Genomic DNA, 27,718 nt, shown 5'->3' on the forward strand with positions numbered 1-27,718 from the left:
GGGAATCCAGGGTGGATGATACCTTCAGGACCAAGGGTGTGAGGGACGATGCTGGGAGAGTGGAGGGTGAGTGGGTTGGAAAGGGGGAATTGATTACAAGGATCCACATGTGACCTCTTCCCTGGGAGAGGGACAGCAGAGAAGGGGGGAAGGGAGACCCCGAATAGGGCAATATATGACAAAATAACGAGGTATGAATTACCAAGGGCATATGAGGGAGGGGGGAAAGGGGAGGGAGGGCCGGGGGGGAAAAGAGGACCTGATGCAAGGGGCTTAAGTGGAGAGCAAATGCCTTGAGAATGATTGGGGCAGGGAATGTATGGATGTGCTTTATACAATTGATGTACGTATATGTATGGATTGTGGTAAGAGTTGTTGGAGTCCCTAATAAAATGTAAAAGAAGAAAAAAAAATAATAATTATCTTCCAACCCAACATGGAAAATCTAAAAAAAAAAAAAAGAAAGAAAATGTTTTTGAAAATGATGATGGCTGGGAGGGAGGGGGAGGGGAAAAAGGAAAATGAGGAGCTGATTCCAGGAACCGAAGCAGAAACCGAATTATGAGAATGATGAGGGCAACAAATACAATTGATGTATGTATGGATTGTGATAAGAGTTGTATGAGCCCCAATAAAATGATTTTTTTAAAAAGAGAAAAAAAAAATTATATAAAAAAAAAATAGTTAACATCGTGATAAATGAAGAAATGGTTGAAGTCAGGATTGTGTCCTGCTTGAATCAGTGATCATGGAAGTAGCACTCAAGAGATCAGAAGACGAGTTCCATGAGGTGAGTCCGTTGCACAAGATATCTGTGAGTACTGGAAACAAGGACGTCCCTGGCAGGATTAAGGTTACTTTGAGGACCAAGCCGTGATAATTTCACTTGCCTCATATGCATATGAAAATTGCACATTGGACAGGAAACCAAAGAGAATCAAAGCATTTGAATCTTGGTGTTTGAAAAGAAGATTGAATGTACCAAGGAAAGAAAAAAGGACAAACCTATCTGTCTTGGAAGAAGTACACCCAGAGTGCTTCTCAGAGGCCAGGATGGCAAGATGTTGCCTCACATACTTTTGCCACGTCAGGAGAGACCAGTCCCTGGCAAAGGACAGCATTCTTGGTAAAATGGAGGGGCAGCAACCAAGAGGAAAGCCCTCAAGGAGATGGAGTGACCCAGTGGCGGCATCAGTGGGCTCAACCATAGAAGCCACTGTAAGGATGCCACGGGATGGTGCAGTGTTTCCTTTTGTTTTGCATAAGGTCGCTATGGGTCAGATCTGACTCGATGGCACCTAATGACAGCAATGAAGCTAAGCCATACATGGTTTTGTTTTGGTCACTTGAATAAATGCAACAAAAATTCTATATGGGGCTCATATTTCCCAAATGAGAAAATGCCACATGAGAATATTTAAACCTAGGATAAAATAAGAATGTATTTCTACATATGACATATAAATGAAATTTCTATATATGATATTCAAAAGAAATGGCAAATGTGAAAAATCCTACAAGGTATGTGTAAGAGTTGTATTTTTTCACTATCTTTATCCGATCTTTGTGCTGAGCAAATGATCTAAGAAACAGAAGTACCTGAAGAAGAGCATGGGAAGAAAACTCATCTGGAACCTACTTACTATGTACAGATGACGCAACATTGTTGCTGGAAGTGAAGGGGGCTTGAAGCACTTACTAATGAAGATCACAGAGACTATAGCCTTCAGTAAGGAATGCATTTTATCAGAGCGTTTAAAACATTTCTCACATTTGGTCTAAAATCAGAATGATGACAAATGGAAAAATATTTAATATGTGAAGTAAGTAATTTTATTTTGATCCAGAATCAATGCTCATGAAGAAACACTCAAAAGATTAAAAGACATTACTTAGGGAAAATGTACTACAAAGCAAACCAGATTCGGGCATATACTTTAATTGTGACACAGAAGAAGCCTATAGTAAGAAGTACAGTGGCACCTGTGTATTCCAGGGTTGTACATCTTTACAAGAGCAGGAAATCACACCTGTCTCCCCATAAATGACTGATGGGTTTGAATCGCCAGTTTGTAGGTCAATGTGTAACCGGCTACACCACTAGAACTCCTTAATGAAAAATACATCTTTGAAGTTTAATCTATCATTTTGAGAAGTAAGGAGCTGACAGAAACCACAAGACTTTCACTCCCCCTATATGAATGTAAATCCTGGACAATGAATAAGGAAGATTGAAGAATTGATGCTTTTGAATTGTGGTGTTGGCAAATAATATTGAACACACCAAGAACTTCCAGAGAAATAAGGCAATCCATCTGGGAAGAAGTATTCCCCAACTGCTCCTTGGCACAAGAATAGTAAAAAAAAGTTTCTTGCATCTTGGACATGTACATGTTTTCAGCAAGGTCCAGTCCCTGGAGAAGAACATCATCTTGGTAAAGTAGGAGGGTCAGCAAAATAGTGAAAGAAGTTCAAGGAGAAGAATTGACCCATTGACGACAACAATGGGGTCAAATGTGATAAGAATTGTGGGGGTAGTGTAGGTCCTGGCAGTATTTAATTCTGCTGTGAATGAAGTTTCTAGTAGAATAAGTTGGATGGCACCTAATATTAGCAAAATCAATTCTTTAAAATCATTTTACTGGGGGCTCAAACAACTCCTATCACAATCCATACATCCATCCATTGTGTCAAGCACATTTGTACATTTGTTGCCATCATCATTCTCAAAACATTTGCTTTCTTCTTGAGTGCTTGGTATCAGATCCTCATTTTTCCCCACCCTCCCTGCTCCCCCCTTCCCCATGAACTCTTGATAATTTATAAATTATTATTATTTTATCATATATAACACCATCTAATGTCTCCCTTCACCCACTTCTCTGTACATCCCCCAGGGAGAAGGTTATATCTAGATTCTGTTCCCCCTTCTCCCTCACTTTCCCTTCACCCTCCCGGTATCACCACTCTCACCACTGGTCCTGAGGGGTTCATCTGTCCAGGATTCCCTGTGTTTCCAGGTCCTATCTATACCAGTGTACATCCTCCGGTCCACCCGGATTTGTAAGGTAGAATTGGGATCATGATAGTGGGAGGGAGGGAGCATTCAAAAACTAGAGTAATAGTGTATGACTCATCCTTGCTACATTGCGCCCTGACTGGCTCATCTCCTCCCGCAGCCCTTCTGCAAGGGGATGTCCAATTTCCCACAGATTGGCCATCTAGGTGAAAAACAACAAAACCCACGTGGAAGAATCCTGTCCCAACTGGATTGTTGGGGACAAAGCAGGTGTATAAGCTAATGTGAAGAAAGCTGATGGTGCCCAGCTATAAAAAGACACAGCATCTGGGGTTTTAAAGGCTTGAAGATAAACAGGAGGCCATCTAGCTGAGAAACAACAAAGCCCTCATGGAGGAAACAAACCAGCCTGTGAGATCACAAGTCGTCAAAGGAATCAGGTATCAGGAATCAAAGACACACATAAAAAATCATAGCATTGTGTTGAGGATGAACCCCTCAGGACCAGCAGTGGGAGTGGAGAGACCGGGAGGGAAGGAGGTGTAGAAAGGGAGAACTGATCTTGGAGAGCTATGTGTAACCTCCTCTGGGAGATGGGCAATGGGAAGGTGTGTGAGGGGAGACGCCGGGGAAGCAGGGATAGAGGGGGAGGGGAAATAAAGGAAATTGAGCTGATTCCAGGAACCCAAGTGGAAAGCAAATTTTGAGAATGACGAGTGCAGTGAATGTTTAAGGGTGATTTGCTCAATTGATGCATGTATGGATTGTGATAAGAGTTGTATGAGCCCCAATAAAAAGATTTATTAAAAAAATCATAGCATTGTGAATGTGGGGGAGTGTGGAGTGGGGACCCAGGGCCTATCTGGGGGAAATTGGACATCCTCTAGCAAAAACAATTTTGAGAGCGTTTAGTGAAAATGTCCAATATAACTGAATTTTATCATGTTTTTAAATTTCTATTACTTTGCTTTTACAGTTAACTTATTTATTTCAAGTATATCAATCTGTGACTCAGGCTGTTATCATTAGGTGCCAACAAGTTAGCTCCAACTTATAGCAACACAATATACAACAGAATAGAACACTGGTTCTGTGCTACCCTCACAATTGTTCTAACGTTAAGCCCATTGTTGTAGCTACTGTCAATCTGTCTCTTGAGGGTGTTCCTCATGTTCATTGCCCCTCAACTTTACCAAGTGTGATGGCCCTTTCCAAAGACTGGTCTCTCCTGACGCTATCTGTGTCCAAAGCACATGACACAAGTCTCATCATCCTTGCTTCAAAGGAGCATTCTGGCTCTTGACTTCTTCCAAGATATTTTGGTTTGCTCTTTTGTCCATGGTACTTTACATATTCTTCTCTAGCACCATACTTCAAATGCATTGGTTCTTCCTCAGTCCTCCTAATGCATTGTCCAACTTCCATATGCATATGTGGTGATCTAAAATAGCAATTCTTGGGTCTGATTCACCTTAATCCTCAAGGTCTTATTCTTGTTTTTCAACACTTTAAATAAGTCTTGTGTGACATATTTACCAAACACAATAATGATTTATTTGATCTCTTGATTGCTGCTTCCATGAGCATTGATTATGGATACAAGCAAGACTAAATCCTTGACAATTAAATCTTTTCTACATTTATCATGATGTTATATACTTGTCCAGTTGTGAAGATTTTTATTTTGTTTTGTGACATGTCTCCCTAAAAAGCATGCTTTTTATCAACTACTATTCCCTTTTTAATATTCATTACTTTCAATCTTATATTAATATCACTCCTTTTGCCTTCTTTTTGTTTACAGTTGTTATAAATGCAATTTTAAAGCATGCCTAGGGTATATGTAATATAAATATCACTTAAACTAGTTTAACTTTAATCTGAATCTATATTAATATAAAAATACTTTGTGAACATTATATGTAATGAGAGATATGCTACCTTTTAATAAGCTAATTGTTTATTTTAAAAGTTAGCCTCAAGTTATTTTACTTTTTAAAGTTTCTTACTTTATTGTTTTGTGATATGTACTTCATTTATTTTTGCTTGTTACATTCTTTGCTTTATTTTCTTAACTGGGGTGATAGGGGATCTCCATCCATTAGTGGTTGTCTTCTCTTTCTCTTATTCTACAGTTAAACAATGTGTCCTATATGCTTTCCCCACAAATATGGTAAAATTCGTTTCCACTTCTCTACTTATTACTAAGGAATTTTTTTCAATATTGGAATTTCTATCCCTCTCAGACTCTGCTTCCTGCTTTCCTCCCTTCTGGAGATACTTTCATGATTTTTTAATTTCTCATTGTCCCCCTAATTCTTCACCCTCCATCCCTTGCCTTCTCAGACATAGTCTACTGTTAGCTATAATATATATATATATATATATATATATATATATATATATATATATATATATATATATATATACATATATCCCTTCAAATTCCTAAATTCTTCCTTAGTTTTATATTTCCCATATCCATACAGTCTATCTTGTGAATATATTCCAAAAGCATCTCATGAGTTTTGTTGCTTTCTTTCCTTTGCCCTTACTTTCTTCATCTTTTATTCTTTATTAACTTTCACAAGTTTGATTAGACTCTTTTTACCAATTTTGAGTGTGGTGGTGATGTATCCTTTCATGTTGCTTTTTCTGTGACAGATTAATATTATCTGGAGTTCAAGACTTTTAAAAATATGTATATAGTATATATGTAGACACTTGGTAGTGCACTGGTTAAGTTCTCTGTCATTGTTAAACAAAAGATCAGCAGTTCAAACCCACTAGCCATTTCACAAAAGCAAGTTAGGACAGTTTGCTTCCAAAAAAAGATTGACAGCCTTGGGCATTCTTTAGGGACAGTGCTACTCCATCATGTACGGTGACTGTGAGTGGCAATTGACTCCAGGGCAATGGGGTTTGTTTTTTTAAGAAAAAAAAAAAAAAAGAACCGAAAGGCAGGGCTTTCTACTCCTGCAAAACCTTGGAAACCCAGAATGGCAGTTCTACCCTGTCCTACTTGGTCTTTATGAGCCACCCTTGACTCGATGGGGGTGAGCTTGTTTTGGTTGACTTGATATAGGTCTAGTTGCCCAGCAAAAAAATATTATGGTATTCAGGCAAAAAGGTTCTATCAAAGGTAAAAGACTGAAGGTCCCCTATCTTAGGGGATTTATATTTTGTATGAAATTAGTTTGTATGGCTCTTCTATCCATAATTTTATAACCCCCCAAAACATGACTGGATAGGATCATGCAAATAAGGTAGAGAGGACTAGAACTCAGGATTCAGTCAGTTGTGCCATTCGGCCAGATATAAAGTGAGTCATTTCAAAAGCAAGAATAAAGAACTCCAGAGCCAGTGAGAAAGAGGTGCCACTAGTAGAGAATATCTCTGTGTGAAGTGTATAGTGCCAGCCAGGCAGCAGAAGCCCCCGCACATAGACCATAATACTGGGCAGTGACCTTCAAACCAGCCTGCAGCAGGAGTAAAGCTGAGTGCCTTCTGGCAAGAGACTGGCCTGAAGAATGATTTGCTCTTCGGACATTTTCTGTGCTCAAGAAGTTTTGTAACAAAGGCCTGGCTATGCAAAGGACATGGGGCCACTTGGTGGATCAGAAAGAAATGAGCCTGCTGGCATGGCTAAGCAGAGACTATGGACAAAAAGACTGTAACCATAATGATTTTTTTAGTTTGCTTTGTATTGTTTATTTTCATTTTGACTTTCAATCTGTTAATTTTCCTAATAACTCTCCATAACCATGAGTATTTGTTTGTTTGTTTGTTTTAGATGAACTTGTTTGTCACTAAAGATACCAAGTACATTTCAATTTTCTTTCCTTTTTTTTTTAACGAAGCCACTTAACCCACAGGTTTGAGGGATAAGGAATCTGTAGGAATTTTATTTTTGGACTTTAAAGAAACATACTATATGTAATATATGTATATATATTACACCACCCAAGAAATTAAATAAACAACAATATCCTGTTAGACCCTTCCATATCTCTTTGCTGCCCTCCCTCTAACCCCTCCCCTCTCCCTGCTCCCAACCCTGTCCCTGGGCTCATACTCAGCAAAGTCTCATCTCCTGGTGTATAAACCATTTTTCTTCCTCTCATAATCGTGAGTATTGTCACGAGTTTTGTGTACCCATTGCAACGCCTTCTTGAACTCAGCAGAGGAATAGACTGCCGTGGGAGAGACTTTTGATAGGGTCAAGAAAGTTAGAGAGTAGAGGCCTCTCTGACTCTGCCTTGTGGGAACTGAGCTGGTGTGAAGTTAAAATCTCCTTGTCCCTTGTGAAAATAGAGGAGATAAGACATGGCACCTATGTCATTTCTTCAATTGTTTATACAGGGTGCCTGTCAGTCATTTGATAAAGCATCTGTGGAAAGCCTTCCTATTCTTAAAATCCCCTTACTCATCATGTCTGACGAGAAGTACGGCTCTGTTTAATCACTCATTCCTCTCACTCCTGACCTTTTGAGATAACAGTAAGATCATCATTTGAAAAGTTGATACTAACTGTGATGGTTACGGATTATGTCAACTAGACACTCCAGGGTAAGCACAGGGGTAGAGTCCACTTAAACTGAATGGAGCTGAATTCTCTTTGGCCCTTTACCTTCTCCTGCAGCTGGATCTTGCATCTGGGCACAGTCAATGCATTTGAATTGTGAGGCTAGTGAAGAATATAGAAAGAATCATGGACTGCTAAATGACAAACCAATCTGTCTTGGAAGAAGTACAGCTGAGTGCTCTTTGGAGGCAACTATGGAGAAAGTTCGTCTTACATACTTTGGACATGCTGCTAGAAGGGACCAGTCCCTAGGGAAAGACATCATGTTTGGTAAGGTAGAGGGGTGATGAAAAGAGTAAGGCACTCAACAAGATGGATTGACATGGTGGCTGCTACAATAGACTCAAGAATAGGAACAAAAATGCTTCTGCCAACCTACTGTGGATTTGCAGAATGTCTCTTCCACTGGCATGGTGTCCTACCTAGCATCACTTCAGCTCAAAGGACTTACTTCACAGCAAGTGCAGTGTGACAGTGGACCCATGCTCACAGAATCCACAGGTGTAATCATGTTTCCCATTATCCTGAAGCAACTGACATGATGGAATTATGGAATCCACTTCTAAAGAAACAATTCCAGCAACACCGAGCAAGGTTGGGCAGTGTTCTCCAGGAAGTTGTATATTCTCTAAACTTGCATCCAGTATCTGGTGCTCTTTCTCCAACACCCAGAATTCTTGACTCTAGGAACCAAAGAGTGGAAAAGGAAAAGGGAACAAAATAATATTTTTCTTCCAGTCCCTCAAAACCTCTGCTTCTTTGGGTCTGCAGGTCTTAGTTCCCAAGGAGGAATAGTCTTACCTGAAGACACAGCACTGATTCTATTGAACTGGTCATTAAGAATGCCTACTGACCACTTTGGACTCCTCATGCCTTTGAACCAACAAGAAAAGAGGGGTGTTACTCTACTGAACAGTATGATTGATCATGATGACCAAGAGGGGATTGGATTAGTATAAGTAAGGTAAAGAAGGCAGGTAAAGAATATTTCTGAAATTCTGGAGATCCCTTAGGTTGTTTGTTAGTACTACCTGTGATTAAAGTCCAAGTATAGTTATCCAGTTCTAAAATGACTATTACCATCCCAGATTCCTCAGCAATGACGACTTGCGTCCTCCACCAGGCAAAGAACCACGACCAGTCTGGGTAACCAATAATCATATAGAAAATGTGGAGTGGTTAGTGGGAGGAGGTGGTTCTAAAGACCAGCTATATCAACTTGACCAGCTGCAGAAACAAGGACTGTAAATATTATGAGTTTTTCTATGTGTATGTGTGCACCAAGTATTTTTGCTTTTCTTACTTATAAAATGGTGCATTTTTAGTTGTATGGATGTGAGATATATTAGGTGCAAGTTTATTTTTATTATGTCATTGTTTGGTGGTTGTGTATAATTAGAATATTGTATACATCTGTCAAAGTGACAATTGTGGCCTGTGATGTTTAAGGATTATGCCAACTAGACATTTTTGGGTAGAGGTAGGGATGAAGCCCAAATTTTCAATAAAGTCAGAACTGATTAAATTTCCTTAGAAGTGTGGCTGTTTGTATAACAGAGTTACTGAGCAGAGCAAGGATCCTCTTTGGCCCTTTACCTTCAGTTTGGGTCAGATTTTGCATGTAGTTCTTTCATTTCCAATTTCCAGTTGTATCATTCATCAATCTCGGGAGCTGTCAGAGGACTATAGACAGTGGATTCATTTGGCTGACGTTGGATTCCTTTACATGTGCATCTATCAGCCTGTAGTGCACCTTACCTCTGAGTCTGACATCCTGCTTCCTGTTCATCTACTTCCATAGCTACACAGGAGAAGCCTGACTTGGACCACACTGAACGTACCTCCTTCTACAGCTATTTAAGCCATTTCTTAATATATATCTCTTTCCATCTACAAACAAGTATCAGTGGTTTTGCTTCTTAGAAAACCCAACCTAATCCACTAATATTATAGGGAAGTCATCGCATTTCTGATTTCTAACAGTTTCTTTGATTCAAATATTTCTTGTACTTTTTGATGATGACACTATATTATGGGTATTATTCTCAAATAATTGATGTAATAAATCAATATTTTCTAATAATAATGAAAATAATCCAGCACCATTTAAATGATTCTTTGTGTTGAACATCATAAAGATTCTCTAGCTTCACTTAGACATGTCTGCAAGAAGAATCCAGCTATTGATTGCCTATATTTTACTTTCACTGTCATCCAGTTTATTCTGACTCATAATGAAACTACAGGATAGAGTAAAGCTGTGTGTGTGTGTGTGTGTGTGTGTTTCTGAGCCTGAAAATTCTTATAGTATCAGAAATTATCATATTTCACCTGTGGAAAAGCAGGTAGGTTCACACTGCTGACCTTGTAGTTAACAGGCTAGCTATAAACCACTACCTCAGCAAGGATCCTTATGTCTTCATAGTAGGCCTTTTAATATATATATTAAAAGGTTTATAGCTAGCCTATATAGTTGTCTTAGTGCATGTATAGCATGACCACTTAGAATTACCCAGACCCTATGAAGAATGTGAATTTTAACACAGATTTTAAAAATCTTACAGTTTTATATATTCATAAAAAGAAGTTTCAATGCCATGAGTAGAGGATGGACAGAGGGTACCCATTAATTTTCTTCTCTATTGTAACACTTTTGAAGAACTGTTGCAAGCTTTAGAAAGAACACTTTCTATAGTCAATCATTAATAAAAGAAAAAGTTATAAAAATTCAACAGTTCAATCCAAGTCTAAAAATATAAAATACACTTTCATAAAATCTGGGTGACTAATATTTAGAATGCTGTATTTAGTTAATAGAGGATGTTGGTGGTTCAGAGGTAGAATTCTTGTCCTTCCTGTGAGGGACTCAAATTTAAGTCCTGGCTAATGTCATAGCTTAATGGTTACAATTAGCAAGTAGTAGAGATAGAAGAAGAAGAAGAAGAAGAAGAAGAAGAAGAAGAAGAAGAAGAAGAAGAAGAAGAAGAAGAAGAAGAAGAAGAAAGAAAGAAAGAAAGAAAGAAAGAAAGAAAGAAAGAAAGAAAGAAGTAGAGATTTTAATATGAAGGCAATGTGCCAATAAAAGCAAGACTTTATCAGAAAGCTTTTGGCTTCTGAATGAACAATGCACTGTAAGTCAAGAATTACTACATTTTTGTGCTTTTGTAACCTTACATAGATAGAAGTAACATATTACTTATAATGCCTTCTACTGAAGACACATGCTTTCTGGAAATGAAATTGGTTAATGAAGTACTTGCCTTTTCCAGTGGTGACAAGTGCATTTAACAATGTTGTGAAATAGCATAGATTAAGAACCTCATCATACACATAACCATTAATACAATGAGACATGACAGAGCATGAAATGTGCAATATCCATCCACAGTGAGGGCTAAGTGCCATCAGCGCATCTCTGTGTGAATTAATATAGTATCATGCACTCTTGGCCCTGAAATGTCACACACTGCTGGTGATTGTGATTGTAAAATGCCTTAATCAAATATTATTTGGAAAGAACAAGTATATGCTGTCACTTCAATGACAAGGTTGAAAAGTATTGAGCTAAATAAATTATTCTACACTATAATCACAGCCCATTAATCCCATCAATTGTGTAATTATTTTTAGTAACTTTATTTGAACCACACTTCAATTCTGAAGTCTTACATAAATCAAAGGATATTGGAAAAACAAATTAATGTAAGAAGAATATATGTTTAATTATTTCCAAAAATATACACACATGTACAAATATAAATTTGATCATGTTCATTTTGTGTACTTGGTGACTAGCTATACTTCATTGATTATATTGATTATTATGCCCATCTGTTTATTGACTACTTCATCTATCTATAGCTACATATTTAAATTGTGTTTATTTAATATATATACATAAATTATTATGTGTATTAAATGCATAGATATTACACACATAAATGTATGTGTATACACATATAGTAAAGCATGCTGCTGTTGTAGTGGTTACATGTTGGGCTGCAATTCCCAAGGTCAGCAGCTCGATACTACTAGCTGCTCCGTGAGAGAAAATTGAAGCTTTCTTCTCCTGTAGACAGTTATAGTCTTGGAACTGAACATGGGCAGTTCCACTTTTTCCTATTGGGCAGCTATGATTCAGCATCAACTCAATTGCAGAGAGTTTCAGTGTGATATGCTAAATATATGTGTCCATATATAGATGCATTTATAGTAAATGAACTTATGCATTTAATATATACGTGATGAACCCGCCCAAAAAATTAGGAAAAAAAGCTCCACTACAAAAAACAAACTTTTGTAGTATGCGTTTTCTCATTAGGTCAGCACTGAGCAACTCACGCTGCGTGAGTGCACACAGAGGCGTCGCCTTGGAAGGTTCTTGTTGGTCACAGTGAATTTTTTACAAAAGCAGTTTTGCTGGAACCTCATTTTGTGATGGCCAATTTAAGAGAAGAGTGTGCAGCTGTGAAGTTTTGTTTCCTGCTCAAGAATAATGCCTCAGAAACTGTTGTGATGTTGAACACAGCTCAAAGGGATCAGGTAGCAGGCATCAAAGAATAAAAATTCAAATCATTGTGATTGAAGGAGAGTGCAGATTGTAGACTCAAGACCCATCTGTAGGCAACTGGACATCCCCTACAGAAAGGTCATGGGGAGGAGATGAGCCAGTCAGGAAGCAGTTTAGAATCGATGAAACAGACAACTTTCCTTTAGTTCTTAAATGCTTCCTCGCCCCCCACCCCCACCACCATCATGATACCAATTCTACCTTACAAATCTGGCTAGACCAGCAGATGTACACTGGTACAGATAAGAACCGGAAACACAGATGATCCCTTCAGAACCAGTGGTGAGAGTGGTGATATGAGGAGGGTTGAGGGAGGGTGGGGTCGAAAAGGGGAATGGATTACAAGGATCTACATAATATAACCTCCTACCTGGGGGATGGAGAACAGACAAGTGGGTGAAGGGAGACATTGGACAGTGTAAGATATGACAAAATAATAATAAATTATCAAGGGTTAATGAAGGACGGAGGAGCATGGAGGGAGGGGGAAAATGAGGAGCTGATACTAAAGGCTCAAGTAGAAAGCAAATGTTTTGAGAATGATGACGGCAACAAATGTACAAATGTGCTTGACACAATGGATGGATGTATGGATTGTGATAAGAGTAGTACGAGCCCCCAATAAAATGATTTTACAAAAAGGGCAGTACTATGGGAAAAACTCAAGGGTATGCAAGGCTTTCTCAATTTTTAAAAGGTGAAGTGTTGATTGATGACAAACCTCATCCTGGAAGACCATCAACTTTGTAAACAGATGAAAATGTCAACACAATCCTTGTACTTGTGCTTGAAGCCCGACAATGGACCATTGAAGAGATGGGGAAGTTTTCTAGACTATCTTGGAGTTCAGTTCAGTGGATTTTAACAGAAGATTTCAGAATGAGAAGGGTCACTGCTAAATGTGTGCCTCTGGTTCTGACTGACCAGCAAAAAGAGTGTCAGGTGGACATACGCTGTATTTGAAAGAACAGTTCTGAAGCAACCCAAAGTTGCTTTTCCAAGGTTTCTTTCCAAGGTCATTACTGGTGATGAGCTATGGTGCTATGCTTTGGACCCCAAAAGCAAATATCCATTAAGTCACCATCATTTCCTTGTCAAATGGAATGTAAGATCAAGACAATACTCATTTGTTTTTGTTTTGTTTTGTTCGGTTTTGATGTGAGGGGAATAATGCATTTGAGGTTTACTCCACCAGATCAGGTTGATAATCAAGCATTCTATTTACATGTTCTGAAAATATTGTGTTCCAGTGCAGAACTAAAAAGGCCTGATATGTGGCAGATGGTGGAATAGTTTTGCCACGACGACAATGCACCTGTTTACACATCCATCCCTGTGTGCCAGTTTTGGGTAAAACAAAAAAAACAGCATGTCTCTCTTTCCCCCAAAACCTTAACCCCTGACCTCACTCTGCTCCATGCAAACTCTTTTTGTTTCTCCGAATAAAGAAGGACGTGATAGGACAGTGATTTGACAATAAAGATGAGGTGAAGGAAAAAACAAGGGAGGTCCAATCAGCCATCCAGACGAGTTTGAAAAATGTTTCCAAAAATGGATTTTCAGATGTGACAAATGTATTAAGAGTAATGGAGAGTTCTTTGAGGGTAATAAGGTTGCTTTGTAAAAAAAAAATAGATCCGTAGCATAAAAAATTTCCATTTTTTAGGTAACCCTTTGAATTAACATATATATTTAAGCATGTATTATAAAATTTACCTTCAAGTTTCTGCATGCTTCTTTTGTTCTTCTGTTGCACATTGGAAGCTTGATTAAATATGTCTTCCGTCAGTGTCTTCACTTCTCCACCTCCCACGTCATCTTCAACTGGCAACACAGCCTTCCACTTACTACTCCTACTGCCGCCCGCTTACCGTGGGACCTTCTCGTTGAGCTGACATTCTTTGAAACAAACCAATAATTATTCTCTATCAATGATCACAGGAATTATTTTCAACATAAGTCATACTTGATTCCTTTGTGATGGACAATTTTGTGCTTGCTCTCTCATTGCACTACTTCTCCTAGTTCACGTTCAAGATCTTATTTTCCAGTCTTCTTGTTTTCCTCTTAATAAGCAGTATTCAAATTTCTAAGTATTCTGCCTTTTCCCTCTTTTTATTTCATTCAACGTTCTTCTATCACAATTTCATCCATCCCTGAGCTTCCAGTGCTTATTATAGGTACATGATATCTAGATCACCTGTTTCTTTGAGCTGTAATCCCAGGTGTCCAGTATCTTCTGGAACCCCCATCACTACAAGTTTACATGGCCAAAGTTATGATTGTGGTCCCTTTATCACCCTATTTATGTTCCTATAATCTCCATCTGCTGACTAGCTTCACCATGCCCTGTTTACCTGAACTTAGTATCCGAGACTCATGCCGAATTTCTCACTTTCTTGTTCACCAAATATTGAAAATTTATTAATTCAAACTTCCACTAGTCAATTTGTTTTCCATTCACACTCTCTAAATTACTTTCTCAACGTTTTTAATAGCTCCAAATTCATAAGTTCGCACTTTCTTTTTGTAGAAAGATTTTACAATAGACAGCGTTTTTGCTTACTTCTCCTCTGTCAGTTTGTTGTATGTGGTGCTTCCTATGTGATGACAAATGCTCTGAAATGAAATAGAACATATCGAGTTTTATAATGGTGACATTTTTGAGTTGAACAGAGCTGTTACTCTCCATTTGAAATCAAACAATCACATCATCTACTAAACCTGGAATGAAAAATGAACGAGGAATGCTGTCGCCTTCACCTTTAAAACTGGCACCGCAAGGCAACAGAGGAACGGTCTGGGAAGCAAAGCTATAGATAGAAGTATAAGCATAGGTGCATACATATGTAAAAGCATTGAGTCATAAAATAGAGGTATTGGCCTATGTACATTTATTTATATGGAAATATACTGTGGTAGTGGATGGACTTTGGGCCTCTGCTCATACCCTACCTCAATGTAAGAACACGTAATTCTAGCAAACTGGTATTCTGTGATGCTCACCCCTCTGGGCACATCACTGAAGACAAAATGGGTGCATAAGCAAATGTGGTGAAGAAAACTAATGTTTCCCAGCTATCAAAAGATATAGTATCTGGGATCTTACAGGCTTGAAGTTATATAGTGGCCATCTACCATAGAAGCACCAAGTCCACATGGAAGAAGCATACCAGCCTGTGACATCCTGATGTGTCGCTGGGACTGGGTAACAGGCATTAGAAAACCCATAACAAGCAAAAAATACATATTGTTGAGAATGAGGGGGTGTGGATAAGAGACCCCAAACCCATCTGTAGACAACGGGACATCCCCTCACAGAAGGGTCTCAGGTAAGGGATGAGTCTACCAGGGTGCAGTAAGGCATTACTAGCAGGGGTCTTCAAACTACAGTCCATGGGCCACATGTGGCCAACCGAGGACATTTATCCCGTCCGCCGGCTGTTTTTAGCCCCATTTCTTTGTTTTATTACTTCCAAATAAGATATGTGCAGAATGCATAGGAATTTGTTCATAGTTGGTTTTGTTTTTTTTAACTATACTCCGGCCCTCCAATGGGTCTGAGGTACAGTGAACTGGCCCCCTGTTTAAAAAGTTTGAGGACCCCTGATTCCCTCTGGTTCCTTGAGGCTGTCTCACCCCCCACTGTCATGACCTCAGTGCTGCCTTTCACTGCGGGCTAGACCCGAGCAAACACACAGGGACAGATAAGGGATGACACACAGAATCCAAGAACAGGAACAGGAATGGCGATAACAGCAGCATAGGGGAACGGTGAGGAGAGGAAGGCAAGGAGGGGGAACCGATCACAATGATCAAACTTCACCAACACCAGCACCCCTTCCAGGAGAACGAACAATAGAAACCAGCAGGTAAGGGAGACAGCGGTCGGTATAAGATATAAAAATAATAATAATTTATAATTTATCAAGGGTCACAGGGGTGGTGGGCAGTGGGAGAGAAAAAAGAAAATTTGATACCAAGGTCTCAATGGAAAGTAAATGTCTAGAAAAGAATGATGACAACATATGTACAAATGTGCTTGATACAATGGATGTATGGAATGTTATAAAAGTTGTGAGAGCCCCCAAAGAATGATCTTGTAATATATTTTTAGTTAGCATTTCAAGTTCTATTTTGAAGTATAATGCTGTCAATAATAGGACATTGTACGCACACCTACAAAGAAGATCATTAATACAACTATTATTCACATGTATGCTTTAAACCTTAATCCCAGAAACAAAGAGGTTAAAGTTTTGACCCACTTCAGCAGCCTGAACTTGATCTAACATACAACAAGAATTCACTGGTAATTACTTGGTATTGGAATGTGACATTTGGAAGTAAAGGAGGACCAGCAGTTAAAAAAAACCATCGCTTTGTGATACGAATGATGTACAATCTGATCAATAAATTAATCATTGTAAATACCCCTTTTATAACTAAATAAATGGTGACTGTACTCATAGACTTTGCCAGTTGGAATTCATGGGAATAAATTGACTATCTTTCAAAAGAAATAATAGAGAAGTGGAACCTTTTCAAGTAGGATAATGTCAAGGGCTACCTGTGGAACTGATCATCAATTGTAAAATACACATTCAATTGAAACTGAAGAAACTTGAGACAAGTCTACAGTGGCCAAAATATGACCTTGAGTATATTTCACCTCAATTTCAAGACTATTTCAAGAATAGAATTGATGCAATGAACATAATTTCCAAAGGCCAAACAAGTTGTGGGATAATTTAAAAGACATTGTGCATAAAGATTGAACTATGAATGATATGATATATGTATTAACTCTCAATTAAAAAATAAAATTATGTATTTGAGAAAAGAACACAGCAGGTCATATAAAAAAGGCAGGAAATAAACACACAACAACCAGAGTGCTTGTCAGAAGGTACCCTAAAACTTGCTATTGAATATGGAATAGTTGGGGTGGAGGGACTAAGGGGAAATGATGAAAATAAAGATATGAACAGAAGATATAGAAAAAGCATCTCAAGAAAGCAAACAAAAGAATTATAATTAAATGTGCAAAGACCTGGAGCTGGAAACCCAATAGAGAAAAATATTCTCAGCATTTCTCAAACTAAAAGAACTAAAGAAAATTCAAGTCTTGGTTAAAATATTAAACAATATACAAAATATAAATTTTATAGGAAAAATTATAGGAAGATAAAAGGAATGCACCATCATTGTATCAGAAACATTGGTTAACATTCAACATTTTAAGAGGTATTATATAATCAAAAGCCTATGTTGTTGAAGGAGGATGTCCATGCTGAACAGAAGGTATTGGTGAAAACAAGCTCCAGGAAATGGTGGAATACCAATGGGGATATTTGTGGATCTTGTGCTTATGGTTATAGTGCTGATGGTTTTTACTCATCTAAGCTAAGGAATTTAGAGTTAGCTGGCCAACCTATTTAAAGAAATCCATATTTATGCCCATTCCAAAGAGAGGCGATTGATAGAATGAAGAAATTATTGAAGAATATCACCATCATAAGCAAGTAAAATTTTGCTGAAGGTAATTTAAAAATTGGTTAATATAGGGCATTGATAGAGAACTTCTAGAAATTTAAGTCAATCCAGAAGATTATCTGGATTTTTGATATTACCTTAACCATGGCTAAAAGCACAGAGCAGTATAAATATACTTCTGTATTATTAACTGTGCCAAGAAATAGGCTATGTGGATCATAAAAAATCATGAACATCATTGCAAATAAAAGTAATTAAATGACACAAAAATTTGGTCATTTGAACCATGTACTTGAATATAGTAGTTTAAAATGAACAAGGCAATACTGCATAGTTCAAAATCTGGAAAGTATATATCATGATTGTATCCTTGTAACAGACTTATCCAAAAAATATGTAAGTACATCATCTGAAATGGTGAAATCTATAAAGCAGAACATAGCACCAGGTTTGGAGGGAAACTGCTTAGCAACATGCGATATGCAGATTGTACAACATAACTTCCCGAAGTGAGAGGACTATAAAAATGTACTGATGCAGGACTAGGATTACTTCTTTCCACATGGATTATATCTCAATGTAAAGAAAACAGAAGTATTCAGACATTGACCAAGGAGCAACATTTTCATAGAGAAAATATTGAAGTGTCAAGAACTAATTTAGATTGGATACCCATTCAAAATTCACTGAAGCAGCAGCCAAGAAATCAAATGATGTCTTGAGCATTCCTGTCTGAAAGGATCACTTTAAATTGTTAAAAAGCAAACATAATACAAAGTTTGGCCTGACCTAATGTCTGATACTTCCAATTGCTCCCATGCATGTACCAGTTTTTGAGTAATCATGCTGCCAAACAATATTGAACGTTCCATGAACTGTCAGAAAAATGAAGAAAGCTGTTTTGGAAGAAGTACATTAAGAATTTTCCTTAGCAGCAAGGGCGTCAAGACAGACTCCTTTAGTGCTGTTACCAGGAGGGAACAATCCTTCCAGAAAGGCAGGATTTGTAAATGATCAGTGCAAAAGAGGAAGTCCTCAACCGGACTGACACAGTGACTGTAGCAATCAACTCCAATCAAGCAATGACTGGAAGGACTGGGTCTGAGACTGGGCAGTGTTTCACTCTGTTGAATCGTGGGTTGTCTTGAACCTAAACTAACATGATGGCACTTCACTTGGACAACCCGCCATTTGTCAGTTTGTCATACTGTGGCTGCCTGCATGTTGCTGTGATTCTAGAAGCTATGCCAATGGTATTTCAAATGCCACAGTGGTCATCCAAAGTGAACAGGTTTCCGTAGTGTTTGCAGAATAACAACCGACTACTAAGACAGAATCAGCTAATCTCTGCAGAGGATGTAGCTACTAAAACCTTATACATAGCATGGAAATATTTATGAGACACAGAGCCCTTATGAATGGAAGCAGAACCTTGTCAGAGATAGTGTCGAAGGATGGGACCTCAGGTTAGAAGGCACTCAAAATATTACTAAGGAGGAGCTGCTTTCTCAAAGTAGAGTCAACCATGGAGACTGGACGGCATGAAGCCTCTGTGACCTTCATTTGCTGATAAAGCACAGCACAAGATTAGAAGAAACACCTGCAAAAACTACTAATAATCAGGATTTGAAATGTACAAAGTATGAATCTAGGAAAATTGGAAGTCATCAACAATAAAATGGAACACATTATAGATCGATATCCTAGATATTAATGAACCAAAATAGACTGATAATGGTAATTTTGAATCCAAAAATCATATGGCTTACTATGACACAATCAAGCAATGACACAATCAAGAGGAATGGTTTTGTATTCATTGTCAAAAAGGACATTGAGGACCTATCTTGAAGTATGATGTCTTATTATTTGAATAATCAATTATGTCTCTTCGTGCTTATAAAAGGCCCTGGATTTTCAATATTATTAGTTTTCATTTTCCCCTTTGAGCTACATCACTCTCAGCTTTTCTTTTTATTCTGATTTCTGATGGGTATTAAAATGCTAAAGAGCAGAAGGATAACAGCAGCAACTATTGTAGGCACTCGTTGGATATTCAAGTGCTGTGGACTAATATTGCTACGACTGTCTCCTGGTAAGTTTCCAAAATGAAGAATGCTGCTATCTGTTTGCTTTGAAATTTGACTTTTATTTGGACATAATTGTGGATTCGCATTCAGTTGTACGAATTAGTATAGGGAAATCCCACATGACTTTGCCCAATTTCTCCTAACATCTTCTAAGACTACAGAAACATCTGTGTTACCACATGTGGTAGGTACATACTCTGGTGTCAATTTGAGAGGATTACAAGTGAATGGGTGGAGTCTAGCCAAGATATATTCAGATACATATCCAATCCAATAGATATATATATCGAGATACTGGCTATATCCAGATATATCCAATGATACCTCTGTGTGGGCATGGCCTTCTCCTGAGAATTCTGGGAACTCTCTTTTTCCTCCTTGGGGACGGGAGATGGTCTCTCTCTCTCTCTCTCTCTCTCTCTCTCTCTCTGTTCACGCCCTTAGAGATTCTCTACTGACAATGCTCACTCACTGAGAGACACTCTACTGACAAGACATGTGGCACTAAGCTTATAGACCCTGTGCCCTAGGAACTGGAGAAGACACATGGAGACTCCTACCAGCACTGAGATGTTTACAATGCCACTTCATACACCCACTGACCTGTGATCATCCTGATTTTGGTGTCATTTTATGTGTTTCATGAGTCTGAAGAGGATTTTATAGATTGGTATTGGACTAAAATCTGATTTATGGACTTGGATTGGCCTGGGTTGGGATGATTTCTTAATGTACAATTACCCTTTATATAAAAGTCTTTCTTTTATGAATTTGTTTGCCTAGTCTACCCAGACTAACAAATCACAATCAAGAATTGGCACGACCAATTGCTTATTAGAATATTCCAATTTGTTTACCTAGCTCAAATCTTTCAACAATGCCAAAGAAATGAAAATTAGGGATAGAGCACGTGAATCTTAAATATGTAATTGTTTGATCCAGTGGTGTTGTAAGCATCTCAGTGTGGGCAGGGGTCTCCACATGGCTTCTCCAGTTCCCAGGGAACAGGAAGACTAAGTTACCTGATGGTAAACATCAATCATCTACAGTTAACACCTCCCAAAACTATTGTCCTAGGAGTCAGAAAATGTTCTTGGTGACAAGATAGCTGTGATCACCTGGTCTGATCTCTTGTTTGGCTAACTTTGATGTATTCAAGGAGATTCCTCCTGACTACATAATTGGGACCTTCCAGTTTCCGCAATTGTGGAGTCATTTTCTTGATAGTGTGGAAGTTAGTGAATCACAGAACCCTGGGACATGAGGAGAATAACATGTTATGATTGGTAGTTGATATTAGAGATGATCGAGTGGTATAGCTTTTTGGAAAAGTTGGACATTTGGGACATATTAAAGCAGGTTGATCCTTCTAAAACAAATTCATTTTAGAGACCTATCCTTAGAGACCTTGCTATGTGTATAAATAATGAATCAGTTTAGTAAATTTAGCATGTTAATCATTTTCAACCACACTAAACCCCCAAAGGTATAAGACAAAGTTATTCCAATTACATCATCCAGTGTTGTCCTCTATATTGAAAAACAAAAACACAACTGAAAGAAATTGAAACATAAATGTCATTCTGAACACTTGTCATATATGCATACAAGGTGGCTACTCTCATTTTTTAAGCGAATGATTGGTGAAAGACAAGTTACAATTGAAACTTACAAAGCAAAAAAGGGAGAAGAGTGAATGACCAACCATTGGCTAATTTTAACAAAATGAATTGAACCCTGATGTCCCTCTTTGAGTTGGGTTGGCTTCTCCTCATGGGAGCGAAAACTAGTGATGCTTGTATGAGTATATATAGACAAAGAGATTATACCAATAAATGGCTTACAAAATAATATGATTAAGTAAGCACAGTCCAACTCAAGGGTCAAGTGCAAGCTAGAGACTACTCCTGACTTGTGTGGCATCAGAAGATGATAAGCAGGACGCAAGAGGGTGAAGCAGGAAGGGCACAGTTTGGTGAATGCAGAGCTAAGTGAATCCAAGGTTGGAAGTCTGTTGATGCTTGCTTGGTTTGGCAGGTTATACAAAAGATGTCGGATCCAAATCCAGCAGAAGGCTCAGGGTAATAGATAACCTTGTTCTGCTCAGGCTTTCTATTATATCAAAGGCCGTGCCCCCAAGAAGTGTCATCACCTTGTGACCTGATTGACACCTTGAGATCAATCCCAAATTTCTTTGCTAAATAAGCTTGACATAAAATCTAACCATCACACTCGTTTCCTGAACTAACTTAATATTAGATTATTAGCTTGTCTCTGGCCTAGCAGCTAAGAATTTGGCCTTCACCCTGCAACTATGGACATTTTGAAATTTAAATTAAGTAAGAGAAAGTCTGAGTAACCTGCACATAGACAAAGAGGCAGTCACTCAAATAGAACAAGAAAATAGAATAAAAGCACAACAATATTCTATTCTCTTGTTCTCTTTAAGTGGCTTCAGCCTTTAATGTGCATGAAAACTCAATGTAAAGAAAACCCAATGTGCAGAACTGGATTGATGGATAAAATCATGTTGCACAAAACCTGTTTAAACTGTGGGAAAGCAAGGATGTCACTTTGAGGACTAAGGTATGCCCAATCCAAGACAGTATTTCATTCACTCCATCTGTATGTGAATGTTGGACATTGAATAAAGAAGACTGAGAAATAATTGATGCATTTGAATTATGGCACTGATAAGGAATACTGAAAGTCAATGGAAGGTCAGAAGGACAGAAATTTCTATTTTAGAAGAATTGCAGCCAGGATTCTGAGACTCGAGAATGGTGAGGCTCGCTTGCTTGGACATGCTATAAGGAGAGCTGTCTCTAGTGTTGTAGTCTACTCTCTGTTCCCAGAAAGACAACAACCCAGACCGCCAACAAGTTCAAAAGAAAAGGTTTTATTACCTGCGCAGGGACTGTCAGCCCTCTTGAGAGAGACTGAGAAGTGGCCTGTCTAATTTTCCCAAGGGTTTTATACTTTTGCAATGTGCAGGTACATAAGCAAGCATAATACAGAAGCAGGATGTTGCAGTTAGCCATTCTTGCACAATCACTGCCCTTAGTTGAACAATAATCACTCTAGTTGTTCTTCCAAGCCTTTCGAACATACATTTCCTTCAGTACATTCTGTTGCGCTTGTCAGCACAGCCTGCCTCCCTAATATCAGCTAGTTCATTTATAGTTCATAGTGGCTTCTGTCAGCTCAAAATGGCTTCACTCTTGTCAAGGCTGTTTAGAGCTACTACACAAGAACAAGACATCATGCTTGGTAAACGAGAAAGTCAACTAAACAGAGGAAGAACCTCTTGGAGATAGCTTGACATAGTGGCTGCAGGAATAGGCTCAAAACAGCAACATTTGTAAGGATCCCCTGGACTGTGTAGTGTTTCATTCTGTTGTGTCATCCCTTATTTTAGAGGAAGTCAACAGAATAAATCATAATTTTTTTCAAAATCTTAATAACTTAGGCCCCTCTAGAACACAAAACATCCTATTTTCTTAATATACAATTGCTCTCTATATAAAGCTATTTTTATACACATATGTCTCCCTGGATTTGTTTCTCTTGTCTAACAGGACTAACATTTTATGGTATCTTGAGAGTGGGGTCTTTAGAAACAAATTGTGAAGATGGAGAATGGATACCTGTTTAAGCTCTGCCTCATGGTAGTTCTTTGGCTAGTCGGAGGTCCGTTATGTCTATGCAGTTTACTGCGTTATTTTCTGGAAAGACTATGTGAAGTAAAAATTTTGATTCTTTTCTTTGGTGGTTATATTTGGTTATTCCTGTTTGAAATGATGAAAATGAGTGTGATTAAAGTATATTTTGAGCTTTGGGTGTGAAATCACTACTTGAATTTCATGTGCTTAGTGAACGTGGCTGACAGAAGGTCAAAATGGCTAACAGAAAGCTTGTCCATGGCTTGATTCAGTCAGAGGCCTAAAGCCTTATTTTGTATCAATTGACTAGCTAAGATATAGATTAAGTTAAGATAGATAAGCATAGAATCTGATTGTTTTAAGATTTACTTTAGGATCTGGCTGTATTAGGTTTATATTGGTTTCTTCGGCCTATTGTTATTTATATGATGATTGATATAAATGATTATTGGAAAGTTAAAATAGGGATTTTGTAAGATTGCTTGCCTCCAGTCATTAAATTGGAATTTAAATGGGTTAGGACACCCTGCAAAGAAGGCTCTGAAAGGATAAGCCCACCCAATACTTTGGAGTACACAGGACATTTGTATTTAAAGAGACTTGCCTAAGGGGCTGTTGACAAACTGAAGGAAAAAGGAACTATTAGGCTTTTTAAATTTTGAACTTGAAAAAAATTTGGAGTTATGGAATGAAATTGCTGCTATAGGACTGAACTGTTAAAGGGAATCTATGGACAGGCAGAAATGCTAGCTAGGTGATCACCAGGATCCACTTGTTGAGTGGAAGTGAGACAAATTCAGCAATAGACAGGTGGGTTGAGTCTGGCCACTGACATCCTGGAACTGGTTCACAGGGACTAGAGGAGACAATGTGAGTGGGTTGGCTGGTCTGAATTTCGTGATCTAGCACAAGAGGACTATGGTTGTTGAGAATGTGTGTGCATGCCCATGGTCTAAAGGCAAGGCAACCAATGGACACCCTAGTGAGTCTAAGTGAGGCAGCCCACATTGGTACATACTGCTGCTGAATTTATGGATGGCCTGTCCTGATTTGACTATGCTTATTGATGCAGACTTCACCAGGTTCCAACTCGAATGAAGATTCTTCACACGGAAAAATATGATTGTCTCCTCAGAGCACTGGGTTGATGTAAGTGCGCATTATAGAAATTAGATACCCAAAATGGGTAGATAAAGGCATGCAGTGACTGGCTAACTAACTTTTATAGCTTGGGGAATGTATTCATAGGATTATGGTGTAGGTTTTCACTTAATTACAATTCTTAAGCATAGAATATTGTTTTGTTCACTTATAGAATATTATGTTTAAATGAATTTTTTGAATTGTATACATTTGAATTGTATACATTTTTGTTTGAAAATTATATATGGCTATAGAGTTGTGTGCAAGTGTCAAATTGACTTGGAGTGGTCTGTGGTAGTTACATAATCTGGTGTCAACTTGAGACTATTAAGAGTGAAGGCATGGGGTTTAGCCTGTCAATCAGGTCACAGCTTGTTGACCTCATTTGGAGGTGCTACGGAGTTAAATAGCTAATTGGAGGCCAGACCCACACTCTCCTTGTCTTCCAGGGAGACAATCTTGTTGACAAGCCATATATCTATGCTGATTGAAACAACCCTGGAGCTGGGGGAGCCATGTGGAGACCCATGCCAGTGCTGATATGTTTCCACCACCACTGGATCCATAAGACTTCCCACCCACTGGCCTGTGATCTTCTTGCATTCAACATCATTACATGGTTCTGTGAGCCTCAAGAAGAATTTATGGACTAGTATCAGACATATGGGCTAATATATAACTTGGACTTGACCTAGACTTGAATAGGATGTTTTCTTAAAATAGAGTTACTCTTTATAATAATATTTTTCTTTATACACACATTATATCTCCCTTGGATTTGTTTCTCTAGTCTACCTGGACTAACACACATTCTATGTTAACACGAGGGACCAGTGAGGAGACAGAAACCACACTGATTATTCAAATAATGAGAATTTAAGATAAGAAATTATTAACTAGGTAAAACATTTTAATAAGTGAAAGGATTTGGTGGGGAAAAAGGAAGATAGCAACTATAGAAACAAGGGAAGAAGGTTAGAAAAAAATGTGTTCTTAATAATTGCGGCAGTTCCACCCTGTCCTATTGTATCACTATAAATCAGCATTGGCTCAATGGCAGTGAGTTTAGCTTGGTTTGGGTTAAAGAATGTGGTTGAATGTGGTATAATTTTTCTCTCCAGCACAATTTCTAGCATTTCTATTTATCAGAATCAACTCCATGGCTGTGTGTGTGTGTGTGTGTGTGTGTCCTTGTAGTAGGAAAAAAATGTGTTTGGTAGAAATCTCCCATAAATTTAGATTGACTTGAAAATTGGGAGAGTATAAAATTTCTAAGTAGTTACTTAATTAGCCTTTCTGTGTTACGTTTCATAATTGTATCAGATTTATTTTTAAATGATTTTTTATACTTTTTACTTTAGCTGCTTTCTTAAAGTTCAATTTTTGTTTAAAAATCAATATCTATATTACTGACACCAAAAGCAGGCAAGGATCCCACAAAAATAGAGAACTACAATTGTCAATATATCTAATGAATATTGATGCAAAAATCCTTAACAAAATTTTAACCAAAAGTATATAAAAGAAATGACCAAGTGGTATTCATAGCAGGGATTCAGGGATGGTTAGATATCCAAAAGGCCATCAACATTATCCATCACATTGACAAGAAAAAGGACAAAAACCACATGATAAGATCAATAGATGCAGAAAAATCATTTGACAGATTTCAACACCCATTATTAATTAGGACACTCAAGAAAATAGGATTGGAAGGAAATTAATTCAATGTAATACAAGCTTTAAATGAAAAAACAATAGCCAGCATTATAGTCAATGGAGAAAAGATGAAAACATTCCCATTAAAAAAATGGGACCACACAAGGAACCCCTTGGCCCCACTCTTATTCAACATTATTCTGGAGGTCCTAGTTAATAACAAAAGGCAACAGAAAGACATCAGATGTATTCATCTGGGGAAAGGAAAAGTGAAACTATCGCTATTGGCAGACAATATAATTCTATATACTGAGAATCACAAAGGCTCTACAATAGGAGTGCTGGACACAAAGAGAAATATGGTAGAGTGGCAGGATACAAAATCAACAAACAGAACTCAATAGGATTGCTATATACAACTGTTGGGTTTACAGAAAAAGAGATCAAGAAAGTAGTGCCCTTCACAATAGCCAATTATAAATTGAGTTATCAAGGGATCTATCTAACCAAAATACCAAAAATTTGTACAACTAATTTACAGAACATTATTACAAGAAACAAAAGGAACCTTCACAAATGGAAGAATATCCCATGTTCGTGGATAGGAAGTCTCAATATTGTAAATATATCAGTTCTACCCAAAGAACTATAGAAGTTCAATACCATCCCAATACAAATAGCATCTTTTTAAAAAAAATGGAAAAAAATGACTGTCAATTTCATATGGAAAGGGAATAAGCCCAGAATTGGCAAAGAACCTCTCAAGCAGAAGAAGAAAGTGGGAGGGCATGCATTTCCTAATGTTAAAATTTATTATACAGCCACAGTGGTCAAAACAGCATGGTACTCATATAATGATAGACATATAGGTCAATGGTTAGGAACAGAAAATCCAGAAATAAAATCAGCAGCATACAGGCAACTGATCTGCAATAAGAGTGATAAAAATTTCAAATGTCAAGTGAATGCACTCTTTAACAAATATTGCTGGAAAAACTGGATATCTACCTGCAGAAAAATGAAGCAAGACTCTTACCTCATTCCATACACAAAACAAATTCAAGGTGGATCACATACCTCAAAGTAAACCCCAAACTATCAGGAACATCAATGAGAGAATTGGGACAAAGCTAAGAACCTTAGCACAGGGAATATAAGGTTTATCAAAATATAAGGAAGTATACTCACCCGTAGAAAGTTAAAATAGATGAGTGGGACATACTAAAAATAAAACACTTGTCTACATCAAAAGATTTCATTAAGAGAAAAACCAGAGGGTTCACAGACTGGCAAAGATATGTAGCAATGACACATCAGGCAGTGGGCTTTTTACTAAAATCTACAGAAATCTGCAAGCTTTTAATGAGGAAAAAAGCCTAATTTCCCACTGAGGAGGTAGGCAGAAGACCTGAACAGTAGGCCAATAAATATATGAGAAAAATGTTCCCAATTATTAGCCATCTGGGAAATGTGAATAAAAATAACTATGAGATA

This window comes from Tenrec ecaudatus, chromosome 1 (genome assembly GCF_050624435.1).
Source record: "Tenrec ecaudatus isolate mTenEca1 chromosome 1, mTenEca1.hap1, whole genome shotgun sequence".
NCBI classification, from domain to species: Eukaryota; Metazoa; Chordata; class Mammalia; order Afrosoricida; family Tenrecidae; genus Tenrec; species Tenrec ecaudatus.